General features: G+C 35.9%; 1 long non-coding RNA gene across 1 annotated transcript; it reads right to left on the reverse strand.

Annotated features, from left to right (window-relative positions):
• Positions 1 to 1941: 1941 nt before the first annotated feature.
• LOC134738262 (uncharacterized) lies at positions 1942 to 16122 on the reverse strand. Its single transcript, XR_010123920.1, has 3 exons — positions 14788 to 16122; positions 13844 to 13940; positions 1942 to 2195 (listed from the first exon to the last, which is right to left on the reverse strand). It is a non-coding gene; the product is annotated as an uncharacterized LOC134738262 (long non-coding RNA).
• Between the last annotated feature and the right edge of the window lie 1980 nt (positions 16123 to 18102).

Here is an 18102-nt window from a genome sequence, read left to right on the forward strand (position 1 = left end):
CTTGGGAATTCTCTGTCTCTACAATGTTACATGAGTAAATCCCCAAACAAAATGCCACTCATCTAACTATTGTCTATCTATCAACTCTCCATCTATGTATCTATCTACCTACCTCCCTGTAGTTCTGTCTCTCTGGAAAAAAAAAAACTGACAAATACACCCATAAAGACTTCAGCCAAATGGCGCAATACTGTCTCTTTCTCTAGTTGCTCCTCTACCACCCCTGCTGCTTATGAGTGTATGTCCTGGAGAGCTCTTCTCTTTCTATCGGCAGTTTAAGGAATGCTGCCCTCTTCTTACTGGGATTGGTTAGTAATGCATTACTCATGCCATTATGCACCTTTTGTTGAGTTGCCTCCTCTGTATTTCACTTTACGAACACACATGGACATCACTTCTCTCCCACTTAGCACTCTCCTAGAAAGTGGTTCCCTTGGTGGAAATAAACTAGACACAGGTCAGACAACGGCCACAGGGTGTCTTACAGTATAAACAAGTACTCTGTGAGAAGGCTACCTGGATATAAGCTGGACAGTTGGGCTTTAGGCCATCGACCAGGATAAGTAAGCATCCCATGACAGGCACAGCCAGTACCAAACCCTGAGTTGCATTGGGCAAGGCTATAGGTTATAGCCACCATCCAGAGAGGTCTTAACAGCAAACAGAAGTAAAAATAAAACACATGCTATGAGATAATTTTATAAACTATAGTTCCAGGAATCCTTGAGAGGGAAAGTAAAAATGGCAAGGCATTATTTGAAAGTTTGCACTGGAGTGATGGCTCTCCAAAGATAAAGAAAAATCTCAGGCCAGGCACGGTGGTTCACGCCTGTAATCCCAGCACTTTGGGAGGCCGAGGCGGGTGGATCATGAGGTCAGGAGATCGAGACCATCCTGGCTAACATGGTGAAACCCCGTCTCTACTGAAAACACAAAAAAATTAGCTGGACGTGGTGGTGGACAACTGTAGTCCCAGCTGCTGGGGAGGCTGAGGCAGGAGAATGGCATGAACCTGGGAGGTGGAGCTTGCAGTGAGCTGAGATCACGCCACAGCACTGCAGCCTGGGTGACAGAGCGAGACTCCGTCTCAAAAAACAACAACAACAACAACAACAACAACAACAAACTCTATCTAGAGGATTTCAGCCCTAATCATAGAAATATAAACAATGATCTCTGTAACTTATTTATTTATTTAATGAGTTTTCACTATGTTGCCCAGGCTGGAGTGCACTGGTTATTCACTGGGACAAGCATAGCACACTACACAGCCTCAAACTCCTGGTACCACATGTTCATCCTACCCACCCTCCCTAGCAGCTGGGACGGACTATAGGTGTGTGCCACCACACTTGCACAGATACAATTTTTAAATCAAGGAAGTTGCATTTCTTTTTCTTCTTTCCCATAGTCATTCTAATCATGTGAAGAATGATCACACAAATCATTTTATGATTAGTTACTGCAGATGTAGATGCATTATAGTTTCCATACAATCTTTTATGCTGTCCACTTGTTATTTGGATCAACTTTATTTATGGATACTTGGGAAGAAGAATGGGCTTTAGTGTTCCCTGAAGAATAGAGTGAGTAAAATAGAAAATCATCTCATTTATATTTTATAATGTTATTGCATTTGTACCATGAGTTTTATGTTCCATGAAGGCTCAATTAAGTTAACAGGAAGACCTGATCTCAAATATATGAGCCATGTCTACACTTCTATTTATATTGAAATAATTTTAGAGTTACAGAGAGTTGTTAAAATCTTACATAAAGTTGTATATATCCTTCAATTTCCTGTAATATTAATATCACGCACATAACCACAGACTATCTATGAAAACTCAGAAACTGACAAAGGCACAAGACTATTAACTAAAGTACTGACTGTCTTCATATTTTACCAGGTTTTCCACTAATGCCATTTTTCCTTTTTTTGGATCTAATCAAGGATAACATATTATGTTTACTGTCAAGTGTATTATTGTTTATTGCAGCATAGCCAATTACCACGTAGCTTACTGGCTCAAAAGCACACACAAATTACTCACAGTTTCTCTGGGTCAGGAATCCAGCTGTAGATGATGGTCAAGGCTGAGGTCTCACGTGAAGGATCAGCTGGGGAGGAATCATCTTCTAAGTTCTCGTGATTGAACAGGTTAAGAAGACTTTACGGATGAATTATTCCAAACCTTTAAAATATCAATAGTAATATTTCACTGAATGTTCTCCAAAAAAATAAAATAATAGAGATCAGTGTGCAATGCGTTCTATGAGGTAGTTTCCTCTGATGTTACAACCAAAGATCATCCAGAAAATGAAAACTATAAACTAATATGCTTTATGGATACCCAGGCAATAATTCTCAAGGAAATAGTTTCAACACAAATCAGGATCATAAAACAGAATTAAAAACTAATTTATTTATTTATTTACTCAGGATCATAAGTTTGGTAAAACATAAAAAGAATTAGTGTAATAACTATATTAATATAATAAATGACAAAATTTTCATTATCACATCTAAAGATACGGAATAAGCACTTCCCAATTCAAAAACCCACTCACAGTAGAAACACTTAACAAATTTTGCATAAAGGGAATGTTCTTACCTAAAACAGGCACCTATGAAAAATTCACATGACAACACATGCTATCAAGTAGGTCTCAGTAATATTCCCAAAATTATAAACACAAAAGGTTATCTATTCCCACTAATTCAACTAAACATTATGCTTGAGGATGTAATTTACAAAATTAGGCTAGAAAAATAAATATAAGACTTCCAAATTGAAAGGGAAGAAGTCAAACAATCTACTGGCCAGTGACATAATTTAATGTATAGAAAATCCTTAAAAATCCACTAAAATAAGGTTGGAACAAAAAAAATTCAGTATGCATGATCAACCTAATAAATTGCATTCTTATACAATAGAAACTAATCAAATAATGAAACTCAGAAAATAATTTCATTTAACATGGCATCAAAAAGGAAATCTATTTGAAAATAAACAACATAATAACTGCAAGATACATATACTGAATATTACAAATGATATTGAAATATTGAAGAAATCCTAAATAAATGAATAAAAGAATTAGTGGAATATACTATATAAACTAGATTTTCATTGATCAGAAGGCTATTAAGTATTAACCAAGATGCTTATACTTTCTAAATGCATCTTCAGATTCAATACAAGCCCTACTAAAATTCTAACTTTAATTTTTTTCATTTTTAGCAATTCTTGGACCACTGACTGTAAAATACACAGAAAAATGCAATTGATCCAGAAAAGCCCAAAGAATGTTAAATAATTTTTACAGAAACACAAATGATATTTATAGAAGGTCTGCCCATAGGGGAATGGGGCATAGTTCCCTACTTTTTATGTATGTGCTGTGCATAGTAATGTTTTTTCCAAAAGGTACAACATCAAAAGGGGAATAATATAAATTTTATAGTGGAGAAAACTGAGCTAAACTGCCTCATCCATGTGATCAAATAACATTACCATGATAAAGCAGCTGGGCAAAGTGGCTCACACCTATAATCCCAGCAACTTGGGAGCCTGAGGTGAGAGGATCGCTTGGGGCCAGGACTTAGAGACCAGCCTGGGCAATGTAGTGAGACTCTGCCTCTATAAAAGTAAAATTAAATCACCCAGATGTGGTGGCACATGCCTGTAGTCCCATCTACTCAAGAGGCTGGGGTGGAAGATCATTCAAGCCCAAGAGTTCGAGGCTGCAGTGAGCTTTGTTCATTCCACTGCACTCTGGCCTGAGCAACAGAGTGAGACCCTGCCTCAAAAAACAAACAAACAAACAAAGTGATAGAGCATGTTGATACTATGTACTCTTGTTATAATATCATGAGAATAAAACTTTCCCTCTGTGGTTTTCCTCTGCTAAATCCACAACGGCCATAGGAAACCACCAGAGACATCCCAAAGGAGGGATTTCAATGACATCAGAGTTAGGATAAATCTGAGAAACTGGCACATGATATCTACATGTGATGTGGTGCCCTAGGCGGAATCCTGGAACAGAATATGGACATTACGTGAAAACAGAACATCTGATTAATTGTGAATCTTGGTGAATGATAATTTATAATATTGGTTCATCAATTGTGACAAGTGTCTCAAATGAATGTAAGAATTTATAAAAAGGAGATTATGTGTTGAACATATATAAACTCTCTGTATGTACTTCTAACTATTCTGTAAATCCAAAACTATTGTAAAATAGATTTAAAATAAATAAACAAATAAAATATATATATTTTTAAAATTACACTATTGAGTTTACTAAACAGAACATTGTTGATCTTGTAGTGTCCCAGGTGCTCACCTCCCCATTCCCACCCTTTCTGTTACCCTGGTGAACATTACTATTATTTTTAATTTTCCTTTTTCCATTCGCAAACTTTTCTTTCTTAGTTTTTGGTCTGTAAATTTGTATTTGTAAATAATGTCCTGTTTGCTGTTTCTTGTCTTCACAAATAGATAATTACATGTCTCTATCTATATTGCTCAGTAAAATTATAAGAAACATTCAGAGAAATCCAGATTGTGATACATTTTATAAAATATGTGACCTGTTTTCTCACAAAGGCCAAGGTCAGCAAAGTAAGTGAGGACTGAGAACCTGTCCCAGATTAAGCAGGACCTGATGCTGGCAGGTGAACTATAAGATGGTGCACAGTGATCCTCACAGCTTGGTGTACACAACCCAATATTCTTTTTTTTCTTTTTTTTTATTATTATTATACTTTAAGTTTTAGGGTACATGTGCACAATGTGCAGGTTGGTTACATATGTATACATGTGCCATGCTGGTGGGCTGCACCCATTAACTTGCCATTTACCATTAGGTATATCTCCTAATGCTATCCCTCCCCGCTCCCCGCACCCCACAACAGTCCCCAGAGTGTGATGTTCCCCTTCCTGTGTCCATGTGTTCTCATTGTTGAATTCCCATCTATGAGTGAGAACATGCGGTGTTTGGTCCATTTGTCCTTGCGATAGTCTACTGAGAATGATGATTTCCAATTTCATCCATGTCCCTACAAAGGACATGAACTCATCATTTTTTATGGCTGCATAGTATTCCATGGTGTATATATGCCACATTTTCTTAATCCAGACTATCATTGTTGGACATTTGGGTTGGTTCCAGTCTTTGCTATTGTGAATAGTGCCACAATAAACATACGTGTGCATGTGTCTTTATAGCAGCATGATTTATAGTCCTTTGGGTATATACCCAGTAATGGGATGGCTGGGTCAAATGGCATTTCTAGTTCTAGATCCCTGAGAAATTGCCACACTGACTTCCACAATGGTTGAACTAGTTTACAGTCCCACCAACAGGGTAAAAGTGTTCCTGTTTCTCCACATCCTCTCCAGCACCTGTTGTTTCCTGACTTTTTAATGATTGCCATTCTAACTGGTGTGAGATGGTATCTCATTGTGGTTTTGATTTGCATTTCTCTGATGGCCAGTGATGATGAGCATTTTTTCATGTGTCTTTTGCCTGCATAAATGTCTTCTTTTGAGAAGTGTCTGTTCATATACTTCGCCCACTTTTTGATGGGGTTGTTTGTTTTTTTCTTGTAAATTTGTTTGAGTTCATTGTAGATTCTGGATATTAGCCCTTTGTCAGATGAGTAGGTTGCGAAAATTTTCTCCCATTTTGTAGGTTGCCTGTTCTTAAAGTTCATATGGAACCAAAAAAGAGCCCGCATCGCCAAGTCAATCCTAAGCCAAAAGAACAAAACTGGAGGCACCACGCTACCTGACTTCAAACTATACTACGAGGCTACAGTAACCAAAACAGCATGGTACTGGTACCAAAACAGAGATATAGATCAATGGAACAGAACAGAGCCCTCAGAAATAACGCTGCATATCTACAATTATCTGATCTTTGACAAGCCTGAGAAAAACAAGCAATGGGGAAAGGATTCCCTATTTAATAAATGGTGCTGGGAAAACTGGCTAGCCATATGTACAAAGCTGAAACCGGATCCCTTCCTTACACCTTATACAAAAATCAATTCAAGATGGATTAAAGACTTAAACGTTAGACCTAAAACCATAAAAACCCTAGAAGAAAACCTAGGCATTACCATTCAGGACATAGGCATGGGCAAGGACTTCATGTCTAAAACACCAAAAGCAATGGCAACAAAAGCCAAAATTGACAAATGGGATCTAATTAAACTAAAGAGCTTCTGCACAGCAAAGGAAACTACCATCAGAGTGAACAAGCAACCTCCAAAATGGGAGAAAATTTTCGCAACCTTCCTTGATTTTCTTAAAAAAATCTCCAGTTTCCTTTGCACTTTAAAATTTTTTTTTTCTCTGTAATTCACCACATGAATGCCACAGGCTATGTAGCCATGGAAATAGGTTTCAGTTTTGTCAGACAATGATGTGCATCCAGCTATTTTTATAAAATACTGAGTGTGTACTGTTATTTTATGGATATAATCCCAAGGTAAAAGCTATTAGACCTTTGCTTGTGTGTATATACATATTTAGATATGTTAGTGTGTATCTACACATATTATGTGTTATGTCTAGCCTGCTACCAAATTGACTTATAAGTAAATAAGTGCTCATAAATTAAGTCAGGATGCTTTTCAAGTTCACATAAATTTAGTAATCCTTGACAAATAAAACTGGTTTTAAGATTATTGGTGACATAATATTAGAAATATCTTCAAAATGATCAGCATATATTTTTATCTGAGTTTACTGAACGAATGGTTTTGTATTTATCTCTGTCTATATATTAAGGTGTCAGGATATGACATAAAGGTTATAAGACCATAAACCCAGCCAAAAACAGAATGATTTTTGTTTGTGTGATTTTACAGATGAGTTAGACTAATTTAATATTACTTGTTCAATGAAAACAGTTAAATCTTCTGTGCTATTGACAAAATGCCCATATATTGAACTTGAAGGTTCTTACTTAGGTAAAACACCTAATGTCCACAGACTTAAAAAATGCGTAACAGGGACATAACTAAATAATTACTACTTTGGTGTAATATCCCAGTTTTAAAAAGTACTCTAGGTAACCTGTTAAAATGGAAAAGCTGAGTATATGTAAATGAGATCAATGCTTCTAAGTGAAATTTTCGTATAATTTAAAATCGTAAAATCATTTTGGATGCTTACTAGATGTCTGGGTCATTTCCAATTAAGAAAGAGTTATTATATAGAGAAAACTGTACTAAAAATGGTGAAATGGTTCTCATCTATACAATACTAACATCTGATAGTTCAGGATTTCTTTTTTCCTAGGTTTCTATAAAATGTGCCAAAGAAGAGGTAGGTCCTTATTGAGAAAAAGAATTATTTTGTCTAATTTAAAAGTTATCTAAAAGTTGATTCAAATTATGGGTTTGAAAAGGTTATTTATGAAACAAGCTAGAAAGAAAGCACTAAGTGGTGAAGAGAGATGTGAAGAAAGATATAGATAGGAACATATACTTTTGGTAAAGAAGGTTATAAAGGAAAAAGAGTAATTTTATATGAGAAAGAATCTTGTATGGTAAATTATTCTCCTAAAGTAAAACGACTGGTTATTTAAAAAACATGTTCTTATTACAAGGTTAATATAGTAAAAGAAAATTGAAAAAAATTAAAAAAAGGAACAGGTACCATAGGACAAGTATACAGTCCAAGCATGTGACAGATGGTCTGTGTAAGTCATGATAAAGCTGGTGAAGGGGAATTTAAAAAAGAAATTTTGTATGCAATTAAGTTAGCCATAATTAAAAAGGAATTGTTAATAATAGTCTTTCTAAAGAATGGTCCCCTAGGTTAAATCAAGATTTTCTTAAGGTATCAATTTACTCTTAATAAAATTACAATACATTTTGATTTTCTATTCTATAAGCTGCTTCTTTTGAAAACTTCTGAGATTCATATCTCAAATGTTCAATTGTTGTCTTGGTGCTATCAGCTTTTTCTCCCTTTGATGTGGCCTGGGATGATAACTCTATTCAGCTTCTTTTCAGCTCCTGTAACTTTTCTCCTTAGTTCTAAATGTTGTTGTGGCTGATGCTGAAATATTCTATCTTAGAAGTCTATAAAAGAAATGTTTTCCTCCAGGATAACCTGATTCTATACTCTTGGGTTTTGTTGTTGTTGTTGTTTTTGGTGTGTCTAAATTTTCAGTGTAATCAGGAAACTTATCATACAGCTACTAAGAGTCATGTATTCCCCAGTTCTACTCAAAACCTTGTACACACTCCTCCCACATTTGATTAAATTCAAGCACTTTTTATCTTAAGATTTACTTCCAGATTATCTAAATGGGCTTTCTTCTAAGGAGAGGCAGTCACACTAAAAAAGGTTTTCCTTTGACTTTTTGGTAACTGGCTTAAGAAACAAGATTTTACATTTTATCAAGATAGTTCCTATTCTTCCTTTATTAAGTGTTTAATTGCTTTTAAAAAACCCCTGAAATTTGAAAGGAGTAAAGTTTTTACACCCATGTAACTTTTTCTATTGCCTTTAAAGTCTTTCAATGATCACTTTGGGTAAATGAATAACTATTGTTTTACGAGGACCTGTGTTTTAGTTTTGACCAAATATTTTAAATTTTCTAACATCTTTCAGAGACATCTCCAAAATTGAATCCTAAATTAAGTCTCAGACTTATTGCTGGGGCTTATCAAAGCTAAAAAACATTAATCACTGTGAAGTGTATCACCACCTCTAAAACCCTGAAAAAATTCTTATCAGGTGCTATTAACTAATATTTGTGGTGTTGAGGTACAAGGAATTGACTCCTGGATACATGTAGCTCCTCTAAAGAAGACAGACTCCTGCCAGCATCTAACATCAAACTCAACTTAACCAAAGCTTCATCTTTAGACTCAAGCAAAGGCAATAATCAAAGGACACTGCTTTCATGCAACACAGGGACAGGCCTGTATTAAACTTTATTTAATAATTTTCCTTCTATCTGAAATAGAAATATATGAAATATAATTTATTCTGTGCCTTAATCCTAAATAATTTAAATGTTTATTTACCTATAGGCTTCATTTCCTGTCACTCATTCTTTTTTTTTTTTTTTGAGACGAAGTCTCACTCTGTTGCCTAGGTTGGAGTGCACTGGTGCGATCTTGGCTCACTGCAATCTCTGCCTCCCAGGTTCAAGCAATTCCCCTGCCTCAGCCTCCTGAGTAGCTGGGATTACAGGCACGCACCATCACACCCAGCTATTTTTTTTTTATTTTAGTAGAGACGAGGTTTTACCATGTTGGCCAGGATGGTCTCAATCTCCTGACCTCGTGATCCGCCCATCTCAGTCCTGTCACTCTTAGAACATGACAAAGCTTATGGCATTTTTCCTTAAAATGTTGTTAATGGTGAATATTTTGTTTTATTAATATATCCAGGATTTAAAACTGTTCAAGTCCTGCAGACCCAGGGACTATCATGGAAGATATGAATGCATGAGATCGTAAGGGCCGGTTCTTGTAGAATAAAATTAATTCAGACATTTTTTACTTCATTATAGAGAAGTAGCGTGGCTAAAAGAAGGGGCTCTGGGCTAGGCACAGTGGCTTACACCTGTAATCTTAGCACCCTGGGAGACAAAGCAGGGAGAATTGCTTGTGGCTAAGAGTTCTACACTAGCATGGGAAATACAGGAAGACCTGGTCTCTACCAAAAAAAAAAAAAAAAAAAAAAATTAATTAACCAGGCATGGTGGCTTGTGCCTGTAGTCCTAGCTATTCAGGAGGGTGAGAGGGGAGGATCATTTGATCCCAGTAGTTCGAACACAGAATCTGCTCTACCACTGAGCCACTATACCCTAGCTGGACAACAGGATGAAATCCTCTCTCTCTCTTAAAAAAGAAAAAATACAAAACAGTCTCTGGAGAGAAAACTACTGTGCTAAATAGACTCTCTTAATAATAAGACAGTGTGGGCTAGGTGCAGTGACTCACACTTGTAATCCCAGCACGTTGGGAGGCCGAGGCAGGCAGATCACCTGAGGTCAGGAGTTTGAGACCAGCCTAGCCAACATGGTGAAACTCCATCTCTACTAAATATACAAAACAATTAGCCAGGTGTGGTGGTGCACACCTATAATCCATTACTCAGGAGGCTGAGGCACAAGAATCGTTTGAACCCGGGAGGCGGAGGTTGCAGTGAGCTATGATTACACTATAGTACTCCAGTCTGGGCAACAGAGTGACTCTGTATCAAAAAAAAAAAAAAAGATAATAATAATAAGACAGTGTGGAATTTGCACAAAGATAGAAGAAACAACCAGTAACTTAAAAAATAAAAACAGAGCTAGAATGCAGACATATACATATATAAAAATTAATTTATATGTTGATGCATGGGGGAAAGATCAATTTTTATTAAAATGTTCCAGGAAATTGAATATCCACAGGGAACAACCAAGATCTGACCTTTGACCTCACATACACACAAAATCAATTCTACTTGGTTCATAGGCTTAAATATACAAATATTCAGAAAACAATTTAGGAAAATATCTTCATGACAAAGGGTAGGCTGAGCTGTCTAACTAGACCTGAAAATTACTTACCATGTAAGACAAGACACATTCTACATAGTCAAAGTGAGCAACGACTCTGGGGCAGACAGTATCAAACTCAAGGTTCCTTTATACCTTTCCTGCAGAAAGTCAGCTCAGACTCCGAAATGGACCACAGGAGTGAAAACTGTGCTTACTTCTTGAGATGTCAGTGTGGACTGTATGAAATGATAACATATAAAGCTTGTAGTATATTATTAAGCCTATACTAACCCCTAAAATTTAATTTTCTAATAAATTGTGAGATATATCATTTGCGTCAATTGTAACATGTCATTATTTCATACAACAGAATGGAAGAACAAAACGACTAACAAATGAAGAAACTAGTACTTTTATCCCTTATAAATAAATCACATAGTAATAATATAAATACATTATAATTAGTGGAAAAAATATTTTCAATGTGCATACATGTGGGTATTTGTCTTGTGTCATTCCTCCATGGGATGGAACATACAAGAAAAATACATTGACAAAGTTTTTCCTAAATTTTCTCTCATTGAGATGTAACTCTCCTGAATCACTCTTCAACTCATCTGCTCATGATTTTCCCCATATTATCATCACCTGTGCTAATCTGAAGCTTTGGTGATGCTGCACTTCTTGCGAGATTCCTATGTTGCTCCTGTGAGTTTATCTTTCCAAACTTCCGAAACCCCCTATGCAAGATATGATGTTGATGATATGACCTGAAAATGTCAATGGAAGGTTTATAGACCAAGCTCATGTATATGTAAATGAGGACAATCACATTATGGTTGCTTTCTCGTCAATAATGTTTTAACACTATCAAATTTAAGGTGCATCTGTGTTTAATAAATGTGAAAATGTGCCCTCTACGATGAATGGAATACACTGTCCTCTGTGACTGCCCATTTCTCAGTGTTAGATTATGGTGGCTTATCAACTGTATTCTTATCTGTTATTGAAGAAATATGCTTAAATCTTATCACATAAGTTTAGCAAGGACATTCACATTCTACATAACTATTAGAGACATTAGAGTTCTTAGTGGAATAATACAATTCTTCTGTTATGCATGGAAATGTACTTTTACGAACTATAGTTTAAGAAATCCATTGAGGAAGAAGATAGAAATTATAAAGAGTTACTTGAAAAATTCACTGGAGTGATAGCTTTCTAAAGACCTAGAAAAAGCATATCTTGAAACTTCCCACTGCAGTCTTAGGAATATGACCAATGATCCTTGTAAGCTTCATTATAAATTCCATTCTTTCAGCTATAACATTTATGTAACTCTTTTTTCTTCATTCCCATTTGCCGTTTAACCATATGGTTGGTGATCATAGAAATCACTTTATAATTAGTCACTGCAGAAGTAGATGCATAATGGTGTTTATAAAATGTTATTTATTTATTTATTTATTATTATTATTATCATTATACTTTAGGTTTTAGGGTACATGTGCGCAATGTGCAGGTTAGTTACATATGTATACATGTGTCATGCTGGTGCGCTGCACCCACTAGCTGATCATCTAGCATTAGGTATATCTCCCAATGCTATCCCTCCCCCCTACCCCCACCCCACAACAGTCCCCAGAGTGTGATGTTCCCCTTCCTGTGTCCATGTGTTCTCACTGTTCAATTCCCACCTATGAGTGAGAATATGCAGTGTTTGGTTGTTTGTTCTTACGATAGTTTACGGAGAATGATGATTTCCAATTTCATCCATGTCCCTACAAAGGACATGAACTCATCATTTTTTATGGCTGCATAGTATTCCACCGTGTATATGTGCCACATTTTTTTAATCCAGTCTATCATTGTTGGACATTTGGGTTGGTTCCAAGTCTTTGCTATTGTGAATAATGCTGCAGTAAACATACGTGTGCATGTGGGCAAGGACTTCATGTCTAAAACACCAAAAGCAATGGCAACAAAAGCCAAAATTGACAAATGGGATCTAATTAAACTAAAGAGCTTCTGCACAGCAAAAGAAACTACCATCAGAGTGAACAGGCAACCTACAAAATGGGAGAAAATTTTCACAACCTGCTCATCTGACAAAGAGCTAATATCCAGAATCTACAAGGAACTCCAACAAATTTACAAGAAAAAAACAAACAACCCCATCAAAAAGTGGGCGAAGGACATGAACAGACACTTCTCAAAAGAAGACATTTATGCAGCCAAAAAACACATGAAAAAATGCTCACCATCACTGGCCATCAGAGAAATGCAAATGAAAACCACAATGAGATACCATCTCACACCAGTTACAACGGCAATCATTAAAAAGTCAGGAAACAACAGGTGATGGAGAGGATGTGGAGAAATACGAACACTTTTACACTGTTGGTGGGACTGTAGACTAGTTCATCCATTGTGGAAGTCAGTGTGGCGATTCCTCAGGGATCTAGAACTAGAAATACCATTTGACCCAGCCATCCCATTACTGGGTATATACCCAAAGGACTATAAGTCATGCTGCTATATAAAATGTTTTAATCTGCCCCCTTGCTACTCTGCTCAACCCTAATTTGGGTACTTGGATTTGAGGATTGGTTTTGATTTTCCCTCAGGAATACACTGATTGAAGAAGAAACACATAAAGTATGAGTTTCTGTATATCCAAAATTCAGTCAACCTCCTAAACTATGGGAGTTTCTTTATGTGTATGCAGAAACTCATATACACCAACATGGCACATGTATACATATGTAACCAACCTGCACGTTGTGCACATGTACCCTAAACCTTAAAATATAATTAAAAAAAAGAAAGAAACTCACATACAAAAACAAAAACTCACATAATTTAGGAGGTTGACTGAATTTTGCCCTATAGTTTGAAATTCCAGGAAGGCTAAATTAAATAAACATAAAGTCCTGCTCTCAAATATCCAAGACATTCTTCCATTGAACTCCAACTTCTAATCAGGTTAGACTATGGAGAAAAAGTGTTGGGTGTTTGCCTCATGATCTGGTCTAGAATTTGGTTTCTTTTAAATGGCATCTCTTTTAGAATTGTGGCGTCCAGGCCAGCCTCTAAGGAACTGTTGGTTTAAGACATTGTGGGAAATCACATATTCCATGCAGTTAGAGTTTGTCTGGGGATTCATTGCTCAGCACTTCGTCATCTGCTTTCTCCACTCACTAGCATCCAACTGCAAAATCTTATTGTGTAAAAGATTCATATCCAGGTCTCTGTAAGTAGAGACTGGCCTAAACCAATTTATCAGAAACATTTTTTGTACTCTGCTTACCTGCTACCTTGGTGGCTTTAGGGTTGGCAGTGGGCAACATAATTCCACAATGTGAGTGTCAACAGAATGCACGGTCCCAAACAATTCCTGATGGAGTCTGTAGAATCAAAAGAACTAAATTAGAACATATTTTTCTGAAACGTTTGAAGGTACAGTTGTCTTTTGATTACTTGAAGAAGAAATCCCTGTACCAAGAAAACATGATCCTAAATGCAGAAATATGATTTATGTTCCCTGTCACTGATATTTCTTATTCTTGGCTTCTAATATCAGAGAGTCATATTTCCCAAAATTGTTTCAGTGGGATCCTGAATATACACTGCTAAATGATGTATACACATGGGGCTTTCTGGGATATGTGAAGGAAAGGCAGCTTTTTCTGAATAAGTGGTTGCTGACACTCCAACTGGTGACTGGGTAACGGAGAAGGAGAAAAAGGATGACAGTCCCTGGAGTTTGAAGGTGCCTTCTTGAAGCAGGTGCAGCTGGATTTGGAAAGGTGACGAGATAAAAAGAATGCTAGTTTGCTATTCTCTCCCTATGTGCCCATTCATCTCTGGAAGCCAGTTTTTTATGTCTATGTTTTCTTTTTAAAAATACAATAATTTTAGAAAACAAATTTATTTTGAAATAATTTCAGATTTACAAATAGATACACAGGTAGAACAGACAGTTTCATATACCCTTCAGCTAACTAAAATGTTACTATTATAAACATAGTATATTCATGAAAACTAAGAATTTCACTATGTTTCAAAACTATTAACTGATCTACAGACTTCCTTCATACTTTACCAGAATTTCTAATAATGATATATTTATCTGTTCCAAGACCTAATCTAGAATACCACATTGCAATTACCGTCAGGTATATTACTTAAGACTTGGTGCATAACAAATTCCTACACATCTTAGTGGTTCAAAACCACACACATATTACTCACAGTTTCTCTGGTTCTTCAGTCCAGATGTAGGTGATGGCCCAGGCTAAGGCTCAGCTGGGGAAAGGTCTCCTTCCAAGCTCATGTAACTGTTCTTAGGATTAACCACTCTGACCTCATCAAGAAGAATTCATTAGTGAATTATTGGAATCATTTAAACAATTAATACTAATGTATTACAAATTACTCCCAAAAAGTGGAGAAGGCGTGATTTCCCATTGTACACTGAGTTAGTTTACCCTGATACCACAATTAGACAAAGACATTTCAAATATGGAAAATGAAGAACAATACACCTTCTGAATACAGGGGCAAAAATCATCAAGGAAATATTAGTAAAACAAACCAGAAACATGTAAAAATTATTATACACTATGTCAAGGGTATTTACCTCAGAAAAGCAAAATTTGGTTCAACATACAATACAACTAGTGCTATGCACTATATTCATATAATAAAGAAAAAAACCACATAATCATCTCAGAAGATGCATAGGCACTTGAGAATTCTCAAACTCCCTATGAGAAAAATATGCAGCAAATGAGGCAGATAAGGGAACTGTCTTCCTTTTAAAGAGGATCCATGAAAAACCAATATGTCATTATAGCTTATCTGAAAGGTTCACTAATTTCTCCAAGATTAGAAACAAGACAAAGATTTCCACTCTGGACACTTGTTTTCAACATTGTACTGGAGGATATAGACATGGCAATTAGTCTAGAAAAATAAATATAAGGCTTCCAGTATGGAAAAAAAGTCAAACTCTGTCTGTTGGCATATGACATGATCTTATGTATAAAATTTCCAAAGGACTCTAATCAAATATGTTTAGAATTTATAATTGAGTTCAACAAATTTGCAGTATATAAGGTCACTATATAAAATCCTCTGAATTTCTATATGCTAGCAATTAACAATCTAAAACAAAAAACTCAGAATGTTCCATTTGAGATGACATCAAAAATAAGTTTATCAAATTAAGTATAAGATATATACCCAAAAACTACAGAAAACATTTTGATAGAAATAAATGGAAAAAAACCTTTGACTATTCATTGCTTATAAACATTAATGTTGTTAGGCTGGTAATGTTTTCCAAATGGATCTATAGATTTAACGCAACCTCTATCAAAATCCCAGGTGACACATCCATTCTCTAAATTCACAAAGTTTATCTAAAATTCATATATAATGAAATAGACCCATAGCAGCCTAAATAACTTTGAGAAAGAAGAAAAAAGGTTGGCATGGGAGATACATACTTCCTGACTTCAAAACTCACTACAAAGTAAGAGTAATCAATATCTACAATACTAGTATAAGAATATAGATGTTGATCAATGTAATAGAATATAATGCTCAAAAATGAATACTTACACTGAATTAATGTTATAATATCACCAAATAAATTATATATGGATAAATATTTTTTACTCAAATATTTCGGAAACAAGTGCATATTCCATGTAAGTTGAACTCCTGCCTCACACTGAAAATGTAATTGAGTCAAAATGATCATATGTCTCTACATAATAGCTAAACAAGCCCAAAATATAGAAAATAACACAGGAATACATCTTCATGATCTTAGGTTAAACAATCTTTCCTAAGATATGCTGAAAGCAAAAGGGAAGAAGAAAAAAACACATATATTACACCTCATTAGATTTTGAAACTTTTGTGATTCATGCTACACCATCAAAAATAAAGATACCCAAATAATGGGAGTAAATATTTGCAAACAAATGCAAAAACTGCAAATTAAATCCAATTAAGAGCTTGTGCACAGCAAAACAAACCTATCAACAGAATATACAGACAACTTACAGAATGGGAGAAAAGTTTTGCAACCTATGCGTCTGACCAAGGTCTAATATCCAGCATCTATAAGGAACTTAAACAAATGTTCAAGAAAAAGAAAACAACCCCATAAAAAAGAGGGCAAAGGACATGAACAGACACTTTCAACACAAGATACATATGTAGCTAACAATCATATGAAGGAAAGCTCAATCTCACTGATCCTTAAAGAAATGCAAATCAAAACCACAATGTGATACCATCTAACACCAGCCATCTAACTAATTGGTGGATGTCTCCATTAGTTCAACCATTGTGGAAGGCAGTGTGGAGATTCCACAAAGACCTAAAAACAGAAATATCATTTAACCCAGCAATCCCATTACTGAGCATATACCCAAAGATATAAAAAGTGTTCTATTAAGAAGGCACATGCATGCATATGTTCATTGCAGCACTATTCACAATAGCAACAACATGGAATCAGCCTAAACACCCATCAATGGTGGACTGCATAAAGAAAATGTGGTACATATACATCATGGAACACTACGCAGCCATAAAAAAGAATATCATGTCCTTTACAGGAAAATGGATGGAGCTGGAGGCTATTATCCTTAGCAAACTAATGCAAGAACAGAAAACCAAATACCATATTTTTTCCCTCATAAGTGGGAGGTAAATGACGGGACCACGTAAACATACAGCGGGGAACAACACACACTGAGACCTATTGGAGGGTGGAGGGTGGGAGGCGAGAGAGGATCAGAAAAAATAACTAATGGGTACTAGGCTTAGTACATTGATAATGAAATAATCTACAACAAACCACCATAACACAAGTTTACCTATGTAACACATGTGCACATGTACCCTGAAACTTAAAAGTTAAATTAAAAAGCAAATATTTGCAAATTTTCTAGGTGATAATGGTCTATTGTTAATCATATATGACATCTTAGAGCTCAAAAATAAAAAGGCAAATATCTCAATCAAAAATGGAAATTATTTGAATACCCAATTCTCCAAAAAAGCTACAGTCATATCCAAATCACACGAAAAGACACTCAATGCCTTTTGCCGTTACGAGGTAGGAGACTGGCAAGTTGTTTCCTAATCACAACCCTGCTGATCAAAACAAGATCTGGTCCAGACAGCATATAGTGAAGAAACTGGCAAAAAGAGACACAGGGATCCCTGGTTGTCCTCATTGCTCACTGGCATGAGACATTCCCTCCAGCGCCATGACTGTTTACAAATTCCATGCCAACAACCTGGAATTTACCACCTCTTTCCATGGCAACAACCAGGAAGTTACTGCTCCTTTCCTAGAAAGTTCTGAATAACCTGCCCATCAAGTTTCATTGATCCACCCCTCAATTTACATGTAATTGAAAGTGGGTTTACCTTAGTGTAAAGATAGTTGACAAGAGCCCATAGGTTACCAACTGATGCAATGCCTATGAGTTAGCCCTGCTCTTTAAGGAGCAGTACTGTTCATTAAAAGATTGTTGTCCA

This window comes from Pongo pygmaeus, chromosome 16, assembly GCF_028885625.2.
Source record: "Pongo pygmaeus isolate AG05252 chromosome 16, NHGRI_mPonPyg2-v2.0_pri, whole genome shotgun sequence".
NCBI lineage: Eukaryota > Metazoa > Chordata > Mammalia > Primates > Hominidae > Pongo > Pongo pygmaeus.